The sequence below is a fragment of the Patagioenas fasciata genome, chromosome 5 (genome assembly GCF_037038585.1).
Source record: "Patagioenas fasciata isolate bPatFas1 chromosome 5, bPatFas1.hap1, whole genome shotgun sequence".
Classification (NCBI taxonomy): domain Eukaryota; kingdom Metazoa; phylum Chordata; class Aves; order Columbiformes; family Columbidae; genus Patagioenas; species Patagioenas fasciata.
This window is the reverse complement of record NC_092524.1, coordinates 38,113,267-38,126,712: the sequence shown is the minus strand read 5'-3', so window position 1 is coordinate 38,126,712 and position 13,446 is coordinate 38,113,267. Positions and strand designations below refer to the sequence as shown.

The window sequence follows — 13,446 nt, the reverse complement described above, 5'->3', positions numbered from 1 at the left end:
GGATAAGTATAGAAGCACATAAAAGTACAATCTAAATCTTCAAATTTCTCCCAGTGCTCAGTTCCACCTGGAAATCACTCTTTTGTCATTGGTAACATCGAACTAATGAGCTCACCAATTCAATTTTATCCTCCGAATAACAAAAAAGGGAAGAGAGCTCAGTTTTCAGACAGTTGTAGAAAGGTCTATAATTCTGAATTATTCAGTTTTGTACACTAGTCACTAGACATAGCTGCCTCTTTGAAAATTCTGACCCAGGAACGTTTTTGCCAAGCCAGGATTCCTGATTCTTCATTGACCTACATCTTAGGTACACACACCACTTAATACAAAGGAAGTATAAAATACTCTTGGTATAGCCCTTGTTTAATAGGTGGTGTGGGCTCTTGTAGGCATTGAGTGTGGAGGTGATAACACAAGGTGCAGAACACTCACAAATCAGCTTTAGTCGCATCTTTCTGAGCTGAGAGATTTTACCAGAGCATGTGCCGTTTAGAGATCTTATGTTCCTCCAGCACTGCTGTTCTTCATCTTCACTTATTTTTGATGCTAAGTGGTAGGAAAAGCTAATTCTACTTTTCCTTTTCCATTGGGCCAGATTTTCACTTGATGTAAATCGCTTTAGTTTAGTTACGCTGATCACCGGTTTAATGTTAATTGTTGCTATTTGGTAACATACCTCATTGTCCTGGAAAAGCACCTCTCATAGTACTGTGCTCCCAGGGTACCTCAGCTGCAGCACTGGAGTGGCAGTAAGGGAGTTGGGGCTGCAAAGGTGGCTGTTCGGGTGCACTTGTTGCCAAATGGGAAGGGGGCAACTTCTTAAGAATGTATTGACATTGTGCTCCCCACACCCCATCCCAGACAAAAGCATTGGCTAACTAACAGCCTAGTTACCAGATTTCCTTATTATATGATGCTTCTCCTTCCAGCACACCTTGAATTAATGCAGTCCAGTGTGAGCAGGTTTTGAAACTTTCGCAAGTTCCCATGTTGCAGTAGGCCTGAACTTCATTTCAGAGAATAAATGGAAGTGTCTTTGCACCTTGTTGTGAACTCTCCAGGGAAATAATGTTCAGCATAATAAGCACAAGCAATGCTACCTCACAGCAACATGTGCTAAGACCAGTAGCAGCGATCAGCTAAAAATGTTTAAATTGTGCAGATCCACTTACTTTGCTGTGTTTATGTCAGGGATTAATTTGACCAGTAAGTTTGGATTGTATCTGGATTTTAAAAATTCAGTAGATCTATGTTGTTTTGGAGCTGGGGTGTTAGGTTTAGGTTGACCTTTCCTGTTCCAGCTCAGACATGTAAGTAACTGAAGCAATTAATACTACAGGGTGTTTCAAAAAGGTGGACCAAATTTGAAACAGCTATATCTCTGCAACCATGAGCTGCTCATGAATGAAACTCTTACAGTCTGTACAGCAGGTGGAGGGAACATGGAGCATTTATAAAAAGGTTCTTAAAACTCGATAACTCATTAAACCATTTGTAATTTTTTGTGGAATTGTAACACATTTGGTCCATCTTTTTGAAACACCCTGTAATAATTTAACAGCCACAGGAGTCTGGTAAAGGTATGGTATTTTCACACCAATTTTCAAATCATCTGACTTTCCCTACAGTTCACAAAATTACAGTTGCCCTGACTTCTTCTAAATATAAACAGGGTTAATGGGTATTATTTTTGTTGTTGTTTTTACCAATTTGATAGATCTTTTTGAAAAGAAAAGCCTAAGTGGTACATAGAATTACAGTTCTTAAATAACAAATAATACTGTATAAGCCTCTCTTCCTACGTGTTTTCCTTAGCAGTCTGTGGAAGAAGGGAGAAATGCAAGAATTCAATGAAACCTGAGCAGCAAGTAAACCTTTCTATCCTGTTCAATTACACAAAAATAGGAAGGGAGCATCATTTTCAAAGGAACAAATGTTACACAAGACATGCCCTTTAAATCCTTTTTAAGGCTCTGTGACCTGTAAAACTATCTGCAATATCAGCAACAGAAAGCCTTCCACTGAACAAATGCTTATGTTTTATGTGTACTGTATTTGCTAATCATTAGTTCATAAGCAAGAGCAGATATACAGTGTGCTATAAATAATGGTGGGAATGTAAAAGTGAATTGATCTGTCTGGCTATCTAGTAATACTGCTGGCAGAGAACCAGTTTTGAATGGCTGCCAACTACCACAGACCCAGCCAGTGATTTGTCTGGGGGTCTTGCCCTGTCAGGCAGAAAACCGTCTGAAGCTGAGCTCCCAGAACTGTGAGCACCGCCTGCTGCTCAGCAGCCAGCCTGTCCTGCAGCCTCCCCTGCACCCGCCTGGGCCAACTGCAGAAAACATGCACGAGTTACCAAGCTGTGGAACCAAGCATCTAAAAATATTAATCACTGGATAGAGAGGGCAGCGTGCCTGTGAACTGAAGTGAAATACATTGTTCAAATTGACTACGTGCGCGGAGAGTGAGAAACTGGGAGCGAGATCCACATGGGCACACAGACACACACAAATACGCTAAATTTACTCTTTCACCAGAGCCCTTCGAGCATTCCAAAAATGTACGGTAGTCACTGTGAAGAAATCCTCATGGGTGGGGTAGCAAACAGCCAGAAGAACGGAAGCATTTATAGTGATCTAGATATTTTTAAGAGGATAATTATGCTAAATAATGTGATTGTAATAGAAACAAATGGGGTGGGGCATTATTGCAGGAAAGAAAGGAGGTGGCTCAGAAGCAAGTCCTGACAGCAAAACTATTTCCCCATCTCTGGTGCAAGTGGAGCAAAATGGTGGGCTAATTTTCCCCTCTTCCTTTAAGTCAGTCATGCTGATCCACTTATTGCATTGCTTGAACTAGTTTTCCCTGTGTATAAACATGGAAAGACAGCTCAGGCAGCAAACTCACCTCGGGATGCCTTGCAGGGATTCAGTAATGTGCCTGCTTGGCACTGTTTCTTGTATCCCTCAAGGCTGTCTCCCAATCTCTTTGTAAGATCAGCCCCGGCTCAAAAAAAAAAAAAAAAAGAAAAGAAAAAAAAAAGCAGCAGCAGCAAAAAAAGGAGTCCCATCAAATGATGCAGTTCAGCTTCATGTACCCTGTCTTTGCGAGGTGGCTCTGATTCCCTGTTTAGCACAGAATCAGGGTGCACTTGTGCACGCATGTGTGTGTGCACACAGACGTGTGCAGGCAGACCAATTATGTCTGTTCAGTATTGATATTCCTGTATAAACCTATATAATATCTTTGCTTGTAAAGAGGGGGCAAGTTGCTAATTAAGTACTGGTAAGTTGAATTTCTTCAAAGTGAAGCTTATAGATCAGAGACCATAGGACTGGGGCTGTTGCTTTGGTTTTGAATTTGGCATTGCTTTATTGAATTTTATAAATACCAACTAAATTCAAACAAAACTGATTTAGATTTCACCTCATCACTTAAAATATATTTTGTAGAGTACAGCCTGTGCAGTAATCCTCTGCTATACTTTAATTTGGTTTTAATTTTATAGGCCCTGTTTTAACTGCATATTTCCAGACCTTTATTTCTCTCACAGCTCTTAGCAAAATGGTAGCTCATAAACACAAGCTCTGCTGTATAGACTTTGCATTTCATCCCAAAGTATTTCCTTTTTTATAGCCATGGTCTTTCCATCTTAGTGCTCTGAGCTTGGGTCACAAATCTCACTGCTATTCCAGTGTGTGACATCTTCGCTCGTTTGCCGCTGCTCATTAACAAACAATACTGCTGTGAAATTGGTTTAATGACAAAGTAATAAAATTGCTATTCTGCTCACAGATTGCCTGAGGCACTTTGAGCTCCTACAAGGCTTACTGTGGGTGCCAAGATACATTAAGCTGCTTATTCGTAAAAACTGCATCATCCGTTTTTTTCACAGGTTTTTTCCTTTCCCTATCTAGCCCTTGCTTCTTTTTATCTTCAAATAAAAAGATATATTTGCTTATGTTCTTCCATGCTGTCAAGTTTTTACTTTCATGCATATTTCTGGAAAATGAAAGTGTATTTCATTTCATTTTTCTTTTTAAAAGGTCACTCTGTCCCTATTGCAAGGTTGTTCCTGGACTCCAAACCCTCTGCAACGTAACATTAAGAGAGACTTATTTTAATATACTCGATTATGTAATTGGGATACTGGATAGAGTTAGTCCTATTTTAGGCATAGCTGGATAAGAGAACTGTTTATAGAACGAGTTTCCTCTTTTAAAGAACTGATTAGTGCAACCCAACTATTTTCTGTCATGATTTCAAAGCTAAAGCATTTATGTTAGTTAGTGTTTTGAACATGAAAATAATTACATCATACCTGGTTACTTTTCATACCGAAATTCTACAAATAATAAAATATGGTAAGGTAATGACTACCAAAAAGCTTTAAGAAGCACGTGGTTTTCATAACAAACTGCATGGTTTAGAAAGTATTCCCTTTTTTTTTTTTTTTTTCATCTGTGTGAGGCCCATACGGACCCAGAGATTTACTGCTGGCAGACAATGGTAAAACAACCCAGTTGCTCTTTGACAGGTGGACACGTCCTGGTCATTATAGCCAGACATCCTAACCCTACCAAAATGGTGTAAACAAACACGCAGCCCTAATCAATATTACTTTCTTTCGCATTTTAAACAAACATGCCAAACATTTATATTTATCTGTCTTCATTCAGGCAATGATTGTAATCTCTAAATGCTTCACTGCACTTACACGCGTACATCCACACACCCCTTATAAATTACTTTTTAGGGAAAACAATGGGGAAAAAAACCTACTTCTTATTTCCTCCTCTATGACAAGTAATTTGACCTCCTGAATAGCTTAGGAAATGTGGTTTGGGTACCTGTGATGGTTTGCTAGCAGTGGAAAAACTGGTTCAGAAACAATAAGACCTGGTCTGAACATGAATCTCACCCGCCCCCCCCCTCCCCTCTTCTCTGCTTCAAACCTCAGACTGATCCTCCTTTCAAATATCTTGTGCTTCAGGGCTTCCCCAGGTCAGATTCATTGCAGAGTGTGTCTGACCTGAGGAAGCCTCAGAGCATGAGATTTGAATGTAGCAGGCTGATGCAAGCCCAGGAGAGACTCCCAGACTACCTAGCACCCCTCAGTGGGATTATCTGAGGTAGGAAGGCCTGCTGGAGGTCAGGAAAGGATTTAAAAACACACAGAGGGAAGTGAGGGATAATGGGAGTCACTACGCCGAGTTGGGCTGCTGACTCTGCTCAGAGGTGGTCATGAATTAGTTTGGGAGGCCTGGGAGGAAAAAGGAAATAAAATGGAGGAAAGAAGGAACTGTGAGTCAGAGGAAAAGGATAAACTGATGTTTAAGAGAATTTAACTGGCTGCTAAGAGGTGGTCAGATCCTCCAGAAGTGTGGGAATGGAAAAGTTGAGAGAGGCTGGCAGTTATTCTGTGAATTGCATGGTTGAGGAGGAGTTAACAATGAGGTTAAAAAAAACATATCACAGAAGGTTCAAATCAGCAGATCTTTTTGATGCCTTCTGTAAGTATTTTCCAATTTTCTACTTCCCTATGGTCTGTTTCTGTGTCCACTAACAAGAGTGTAAGAAAGCAAGCAAAAGCTGATTATGGCCCCATGATCTTTAGGTCAGGTTTTTTTTTTTATCCATACCAGGTTTAAAATTTCCTACAGCCTGTTCTGAACTCTGCTATCTGATCTTTGCTACCAACAAGTCACTGACAAACTATGCGTAGCCAGAATATAGGGGTGTGGATGAAGTGGTGTGAGTCTTGGATTCACTGACTCTGCACTTCAGAGGGATTTCCCCACTCCAGAGGAAACTGGAGCTGCCTGTTCACGCTCCTTTTGTGTTGCTGGAAAGTTGTGAAGGTTCTCAAATCAGTGGGAGGTAAGCCCTAAGCAGGAGTTAGGAGCACATATGTGGAAATCAGAGCTCTGGTATTCAAAACAGGAGAAAACCTGCAATGCTTCCACTGGAAATATTAATACAAAATTAATTAAGCTTCTGCTTAATTCTTCTGCTAGGCAGATTTGGGCTGATCTACTGTTCAAAGGGAAAATATTCAACTATCTACTTACCCTAACTTCTACTGGAGATCCTAGAAGTATTATCAGGCCCCAAGGATACTATTCAGAAGCTTCTGAATTACTTTCTTTTCCTGTCTGTGAAGTATACACTTGCTGATTTTTCTATTTGAATTTTTATGGATCAAGTTTAGGCTCAAAGTTTGCGCTGCAGAGAACATATGTATATCTTTTCTTGGACCCCTGTGTAGAGTACAAGCACAATCTGAGAAAAGAGTTTGGCCCATATGAAGGGACTGTCAGGTTTTAAAGATGTGGTAATTACAAGCACACAAGGAAGCCATGAAAGTCTGGATGAAAAATTCAAATGAGCGAGCAAAGACACAAATTTGGCTTCGAACTGGGAACGCACTTGCTTTGATCCTGATCCTTTTGGGCTGCAACCACAAGTACTGACAACAAGGCACATGTGTATATTAAAGGAGCTGATGAGACTGACTGAGAGGTGTGTCTGTTTCCTGCTCTTGCTACCCTGTGTGCTTACATCTGATGGATATTTCGATATTTGATATTTTTAATTTTATTTGCAACCAGTGGCTAATGGAATTGTGAGCACCGAGGACTGCAAATTTGAATGGTTGCAGGATAAGATGGTGAACACAGGGACACTGACATTTTGAAAGGAAAATTACTGAGTCTGGGAACTATTCTATAGCGAGTATCTCAATCCTCCTTATCTCTTTCTTTCCCCAAATGGATAACAAAATGCCTCTGGCCCTCTATAGGTTCTCAGGTTTAGTATATCTGTGCTTTTCCGGACTGACTCAACACACATCATTTTGCTGTTTTAGAACCGCATCTAGGAATTTTCCATAGACTTTTTTTGAAAAGTTTCCTAGTTGTCTGTAATGTGATAAATGAAGGAAGTTATTTATTTATGAGTCATTAGTGTAGATGGTAGTGTAGTGGCAGATAACCTGGGGGAGATTGTCTGATGCAAAACTGCTAGGAAGTGTGTTTTTATTAAAACAGCCTGGCCAGAAAAATTGTCTGACCATAGAAGAACACCCCAGTGTAACTGTAACTTTGGTAGGATAGAGATGGGATGATGTACATGTGTAACAGCTACACGCAATGGCAAGGGACAGGACTGGTGCAGAGACAGAGGACTGACTGGGAAGACCATTGCAGCCAGACACAGCCTGGTGTGACAAAGACACAGCAAGACTTGTCCTGGTTTGGCTTAGCAAAGGTCTTCAGCTGTACTGAAACCCGAACCTTGGAAAAAGGACCAGTCTGAAGTCAGGTAAGGTGTAAAAAAAAAGCTCAACTTACTAGATGTACTTTTTATTAATTGTTTTCAAGCACAAGAATGTGGACACATCCAAAACACTCTTTTTGAAGCCCCATTCATTCAATAAATTGCACAGGATGAGGAGAGCAGTTTCTGTCTTTACGTGTGCCTGGTATAACCTGCACCAGGCCAGGAACAGCCCCACAGGACACTGTGCCCTGAGAGCCTCTTCTGAAGCACAGCTCTCCCCCTGGTTCCCCCCTGCTCTAAGGGAGCAGCAATTTACTGCTAGCCCACACTTGCTGCAGATTATTCCATCATTTTCACTCCTCCCCCAAATCCGTTCATACCAGCTTGTATTTTGAGAGTAGAGGGGAAGAATCTCCTCAAGAGATAACACATCGAAAATAAATGTTAGCTTCTATAAAAGGTACAAGCTTAAGTATGCCGTGCCCACTGCATTTATTTAAGGATACAAGTTCCTTCAAGCAAAATGTCAATATTTTATTTCCTGCAAACTCTGAAATTGTGTTATTTTAGTTGACGATTAAATCAACTCTCTGGTTTTATTTGCTAATTGCAATAAACCCTCTCAAAGGAATGTAATTTGGAAGTTGTTTTAAATGCAGATGGCACTAGATTTTAGTCTACAGAGTAAAGCAGAAAAAATATTTGTTAGTGGTTACTAGATTTACTCTCCCAAACTCCCCAAGTATTACGTTTTATGAAGGATCGTGTCATTCAGTGACGCTTGCGCTGTGACAATGATAACTAGCACGGTGCCACGGAAACCAGAAAAATGCATTTAGGGTTGGGCCTATGCATCAGAGGACAGAATCAATCTTCCTAATTAACTGCAAATTAGCAATCCCAAAATGAGTGGGATCAACCTGTCTTCACTGGCCAAGAATCATGTTAAGTATATAGCTTCCTCTAAGTGCCTCTAAATTACATTTACGCCTGTATAAAGTAACATTCTTTTAATCTAATGCTGCATTAGTGTCACTGTTCTCAAAGTTATTGCACTGTTCTAAATTTCAACAGATAGGTAGACAGATAGAAAGATAAACAAATTAATAGACAGTTATGGAGATAGCCTGATATTTTGTTATTCAGGGCTCACAGTAGCTCATAAATCACACTGAAGCCACAAACAAGGTACTGATTAGCATAAGTCTCTGGAAAGAAAAGTTTCTGTTGAATGGCAAAATTCTTTAAGGCCACTGAGCAGTAGCTATTAATAAAGATAAAAATAGTAAATGCAGAATGGAAGATAAAATGCAAAAATGGAACACAGTAGATATTTGATTAATTCCATCCCTAATGATCAAAACCGCCAAATAATGTTAGGATAAAATTAACGCTACTGATATACTGTTTTTACTCTTTAGGGTGTATGATCAAAAAGATCTCGGGTATTGTGACAGTACAAAGGACTGACCTTGGGTGAATTAGCTTAATTAGTTAATGCTTGTAAAGCACTAGATGGGTGTTAAGTATTAATTAATTATTAATTATTATTGGGTAAAGATGGGATTTGGAATCCCATAGCTCATACATGTGCCCCATCCTTCATGCAGGAGCTTTGTGGGGGCCCCACTGGTTCCTGCTTGCCCGCGCCCCTCACAGGTCTCAGCAGTAGTTTGGCAGCCCCACTTGCAAGGGGAGGGAAATGGGGTGACGTTAGACAGCTTGTCCCTGTGGCTGAGTGAAAAGTTGGACAGAGAGACTTCATTTTCCAGTTTGTTAGTGTCTTGCTTTGTGATTTGATGAATGTTCAGTTTTGAGCTGAGCCAAATTCTCAGTGTAAGTTTGTTCCTCAAGGAACTGAGGCTCAAATGAGGGTCCAAGTTTATCTACACGTGAACATGAGGTTCCAAATGCTTTCCTTTCAGTGCTGTTTTGAAACTACACTTCTTTTTTACTTCTTCTTTCGCCATTACCTAATAAATGTCGCTACCCATATCTTTTATTATCCTCATTTATACTGGTTAATATTTAAAGTGAATAGTTGGCTTTTAAATTGCAGAGGAACCCTGAAGAACTCACAAAAAATACCTTCCCAAAATTGTTGTGAGATACACTTACCAGTCACCTTTGCCCACAGCCATTTTTGATTGAATGTTAGCAATGTTCATTTCAGGCCTTTTTTCAGGGTTATTCGAATATTAGTTATTGTAAATCCTACTAATACATTAACTCTCAGGCTAATATTTTCCTTTAATTTTAGTATGATGCATAACTATTGGTAATTGACATTGAAAGCAACGTAACGTTTTACTTCACATTAGCATTGTCCAATTTCTCATGTTTTAAATTTTTCTGCCTGGCTGCAACCTAGAAGAAAATACATGCTGGAATAATTATATGAACAATTTAGATTTAAACATATTGAATAGCAGAACTTATCATGCCCGCCCATTTGTATTTTTCCCCCCCTTTCTCCATGCTAGTCGGGAAGATGAGTAATTTCTCTCCTTAGAAGCATACCTAATAGACAAAGCACTAATGCTTAGAAGGGAGTGAGGGGAGGAAAGCGCTTTATTACTACTGTTCAGATCAATACACAAAAATCTCAGGATGATAGGGTAATTAAAACACGCACAAAGTAATTCATCAAAAGCCTTTCACTTGCCTTTGGAACCAGCTTTCTGATCCGTGATGTTTTTACTTGCAGGGATTTGAGACAGCTCCCAGCCAGTATTTCCCACTTAGCTAACAACCCTGGTTTTCATTCACAAACAAAAAATTGTGTTGGCCTTGCAATGCTTATGCTTCACGCTTTTTCATCCCTTCTCTGCTCTTTGTTTGGCGTGAGGTGCTACCAAGCGGTGAAATTTACCTAAGAGCTAAGAAAAAGAAAAAACAATCTGCGCTGTTTGACAAGCGAGAAGTTCAGCATCGGCTAAATCACTGATAATTTTATGCTGCTGGTTATTACACTTGGATTGTTTGTAAGTGCTCCTATTAAAAATGAAATAACCTCTCCTGCTGTAATGAATAGACGGAAGAGTGTTTGAAACATTTTCATGATTAAAAATAATATTAAAACTTATTTTGAGTTATCTAGTGAAAATGTCTTGTTTCAGACTGGGGTTGTGAGGAGCCGCGTTCGCACCACAGAGCACCACTCCTGCGCTCCCGGAGTCGGCTATTGGGATAATTACCTTGCTCGCATTCCTGTTTTGTTTCCCAGACCCCCAAATGTTTCTTTTCTAATGACAGAGCTCCGAATGCAGCACTTAAAATGAACAGAGTGCTTTTTAGAGAGCATTCAAATCCATACTGATTAGCAGAAAATTTAAATGTAACTTGAGTTGAGCTCAGCAATTGTTACAGGTAAGAACTGTGGATCCCTGAAAGCAACAGAGTTAAGTCTTCACAGGAGGTGACTGTGTGTTAATGTAACAGAAAGGCTAGAAATTATTTACACAGTGAAAAGGCTTAAGTTCCTGCAGAAGATCTAACCATATTTCTTTGCTTGCACAAAACACAAACCGCCTTCATTATTTATCATTTCCCCTGTAAATACCTGCTAGCCTATAAAATCCTCAGCTATTATTTTGTGTTACGATGATGTACAGGGTGTCAGTTAAGGATAAGTCCCCTTGTGCTAGGCTAAACATACTGCTAAAATAACACAGCCCCCACCCCAAAACTTTCCCAATCTGCATATCAGACAGAGCTCACAGGGAGATGTGAGAGGGTGGTGGTGGTTTGGGAGGATTAAGTAACAATAAAACAAACAATTTAGCAGAAAAGCAAGAATCACTTGCCTAACCAAAGACAGATGGGAGTGATTTGTAGGCACAGGTAGAGGCAAGCTTTAAGGAGGGATTTAAAAGAGGATAAAGGTTAGCTTTACACGTTTGGCAGGGAAGAATCTCCCCACACGTGATGGGGGACATCAGTACAGCCAAATGAAGTTGTAGTTCTTCTTGCTTTGGTCAGTCACTACACAAACAAACTAGGTTAGTGAAGTCAAAGGGAGCAGCACAAGTGCCCATTTAATGCGGGCAGCCCAGTCTTTCTCCAGGAATTTTTAAAATATCGATGCCCTATTTTTGCTGTTCTCCCTGACTGAGAGAGTCTTGGTGGCAATCAGTGGTGACCGAGGCTGCTCCTATCACCTTTCACAAGCATTTGCAAGGGCTTTACAACGGGACCACGTTCGTAACTGGCTGCTTTTTGGTGTTAAGTTAGCCACTTAGTTTTGAGGAAAATTTTAAAGAAAACCAAAACTTTAAAAGCACCTTACGCCATTGCAAATAACTAATTTCAACTAAAATGCAATTATTTCAAGGAGACTTAGCTATGTATATAAGGGAAACTTTGAGCCTGAGTGACTTATGCAAATTTGCTTAGTTAATTTTCCATAGAACCTGAGCTCCTAAGTCACTATATACTGTAAAATACATTTCTTGCTTTTTCCCTTCTTTTTCTTGTACAAGGTGAAATACAATAATCAACAAATTGATTAAAAGAAAGCAGTGTATTTCAAAATTGCCTACAACAAACCACGTAATACCTGCCACATCTTGAATTTCTTACCCTGAAAAATAACCCAGCTTGATTTCAGATTTTCAAAATTACGCATCCAAAATATTCATTCTTGGGATGAAAATAAGCATGACAATTTCAGCTCAGAGTCTAATTATTTTGAAGAGTTATTGGTCACTGAAAATAAGTGCTGCTTAATATGAGTATGTCATCCACTATTGCTGTAATAAGAACAAATAATGACTAAGAGAATTATATTAAAAATGAATAAAAATTATGAAGTTTGACATGGTGAATGCAGTATATGTTCTTCAGTAAGCTAGCTTTAAATGAAACAACATATCTATTAGAGGATAATTCATTGTAGTAATAAGCTTGAAACCACATTTTTTGCAAGCAAAAACAGCAGCTTTGCTAACAATCTTCTCTGAGCACTGAGCAACAGCCCATTGCAGAAAATATATTTGCATTTCTGATATCTCTCAGCTCCTCCATGTAAAGAAAAGAGGTTAGTGTACCACTACCTAGCATCACAAAGTATAAAGGTAGCATTATTGCCATTTTTAGATGTAATAACTGATGAAGAAAGAAGTAAAGTGACCTGCCTAAGCAGCCTAGAGACACAATGAATAAAATGTCCTACGTCTGCTGGGTCCCAGCATGCTATTCACTTGGTTATACTGCCACTTTTGCTGGCTGCTATTACAGATTACTTGATCTTAACATTTGAAATTATGGAATTTCAACAGGATAAATCCTATTTATACTAGGATACACCTTATTTGCCATTGCCTTACTTGCTTCAAGTTTGATCTCTTAATAATAAACAACTTGTAGAAGTCAGAACAAAACTATACAAATATTTGTGTGTTACCAAGAGCAGGAACTGTATTCTTCTATAAATATTAATTCTACAGGGGACAGAATCTTTCGCTCTCATGTGGAATCCATTAACAGCCTTTGTTCTTAAGGATCTGTGCAGCCAGACTATCCTTTCCTCTGAATCTTACTCTCTGTCATTGATAAGGAATGTGATTTGTGGATGTGAGAAGTGTCACACAATGAAGAAGCTCTGCTGGCATTTGCTCCTCATTCCCAGCTGACTGACCTTTGTGTGGTTAGTGAAAATAAAAATGGAGCCAATTCATGCAGTTCTGTACTCAGATGGGCTTCCTCGGACCTGAGCAAGGCCTGGCAGGAGATACTCTGGGACGCACGTAGCACCGTGGTGATGTGGGAGTTGTATCATCACTGAACTTCCCTGCATAGTGCCATGGGCAACCACACATGGTGCTAACAGCCTGTACTAGTCCTGGTGAATCTGCCCATGTTCCTGATGCCATGAGGGGATGATGTGTAGCAATTTGAAGGCTGCACCTGACTCCATGTCCAGTTGTGAAGATTATGGATTTAACTCTCTACCTTTGCTCTAGTCCAAGCATTGTAATCAACACCGGTTTTTACACATGGCAGGCAGATTTTTTAGTTTTAGTAAAGAGAAATTTCACAGGAGCTGAGAAGAAAAAAACAAAAAGTTATGAATTCTAAAGAGAAAAATGTTTGTCTCCTCACTGCTGTGTTTGAGCAATTGACAAAGGGCTGACTGCCTTTTCATCTAGCTCACCA

General features: G+C 39.7%; 1 protein-coding gene across 4 annotated transcripts in view; it reads right to left on the bottom strand.

Moving 5' to 3' along the window:
• The window catches only part of MEIS2 (Meis homeobox 2), a 172,799-nt gene that overhangs the window by 31,492 nt on the left and 127,861 nt on the right, over positions 1 to 13,446 (bottom strand). The gene's annotated exons all lie outside the window — the stretch shown is intronic.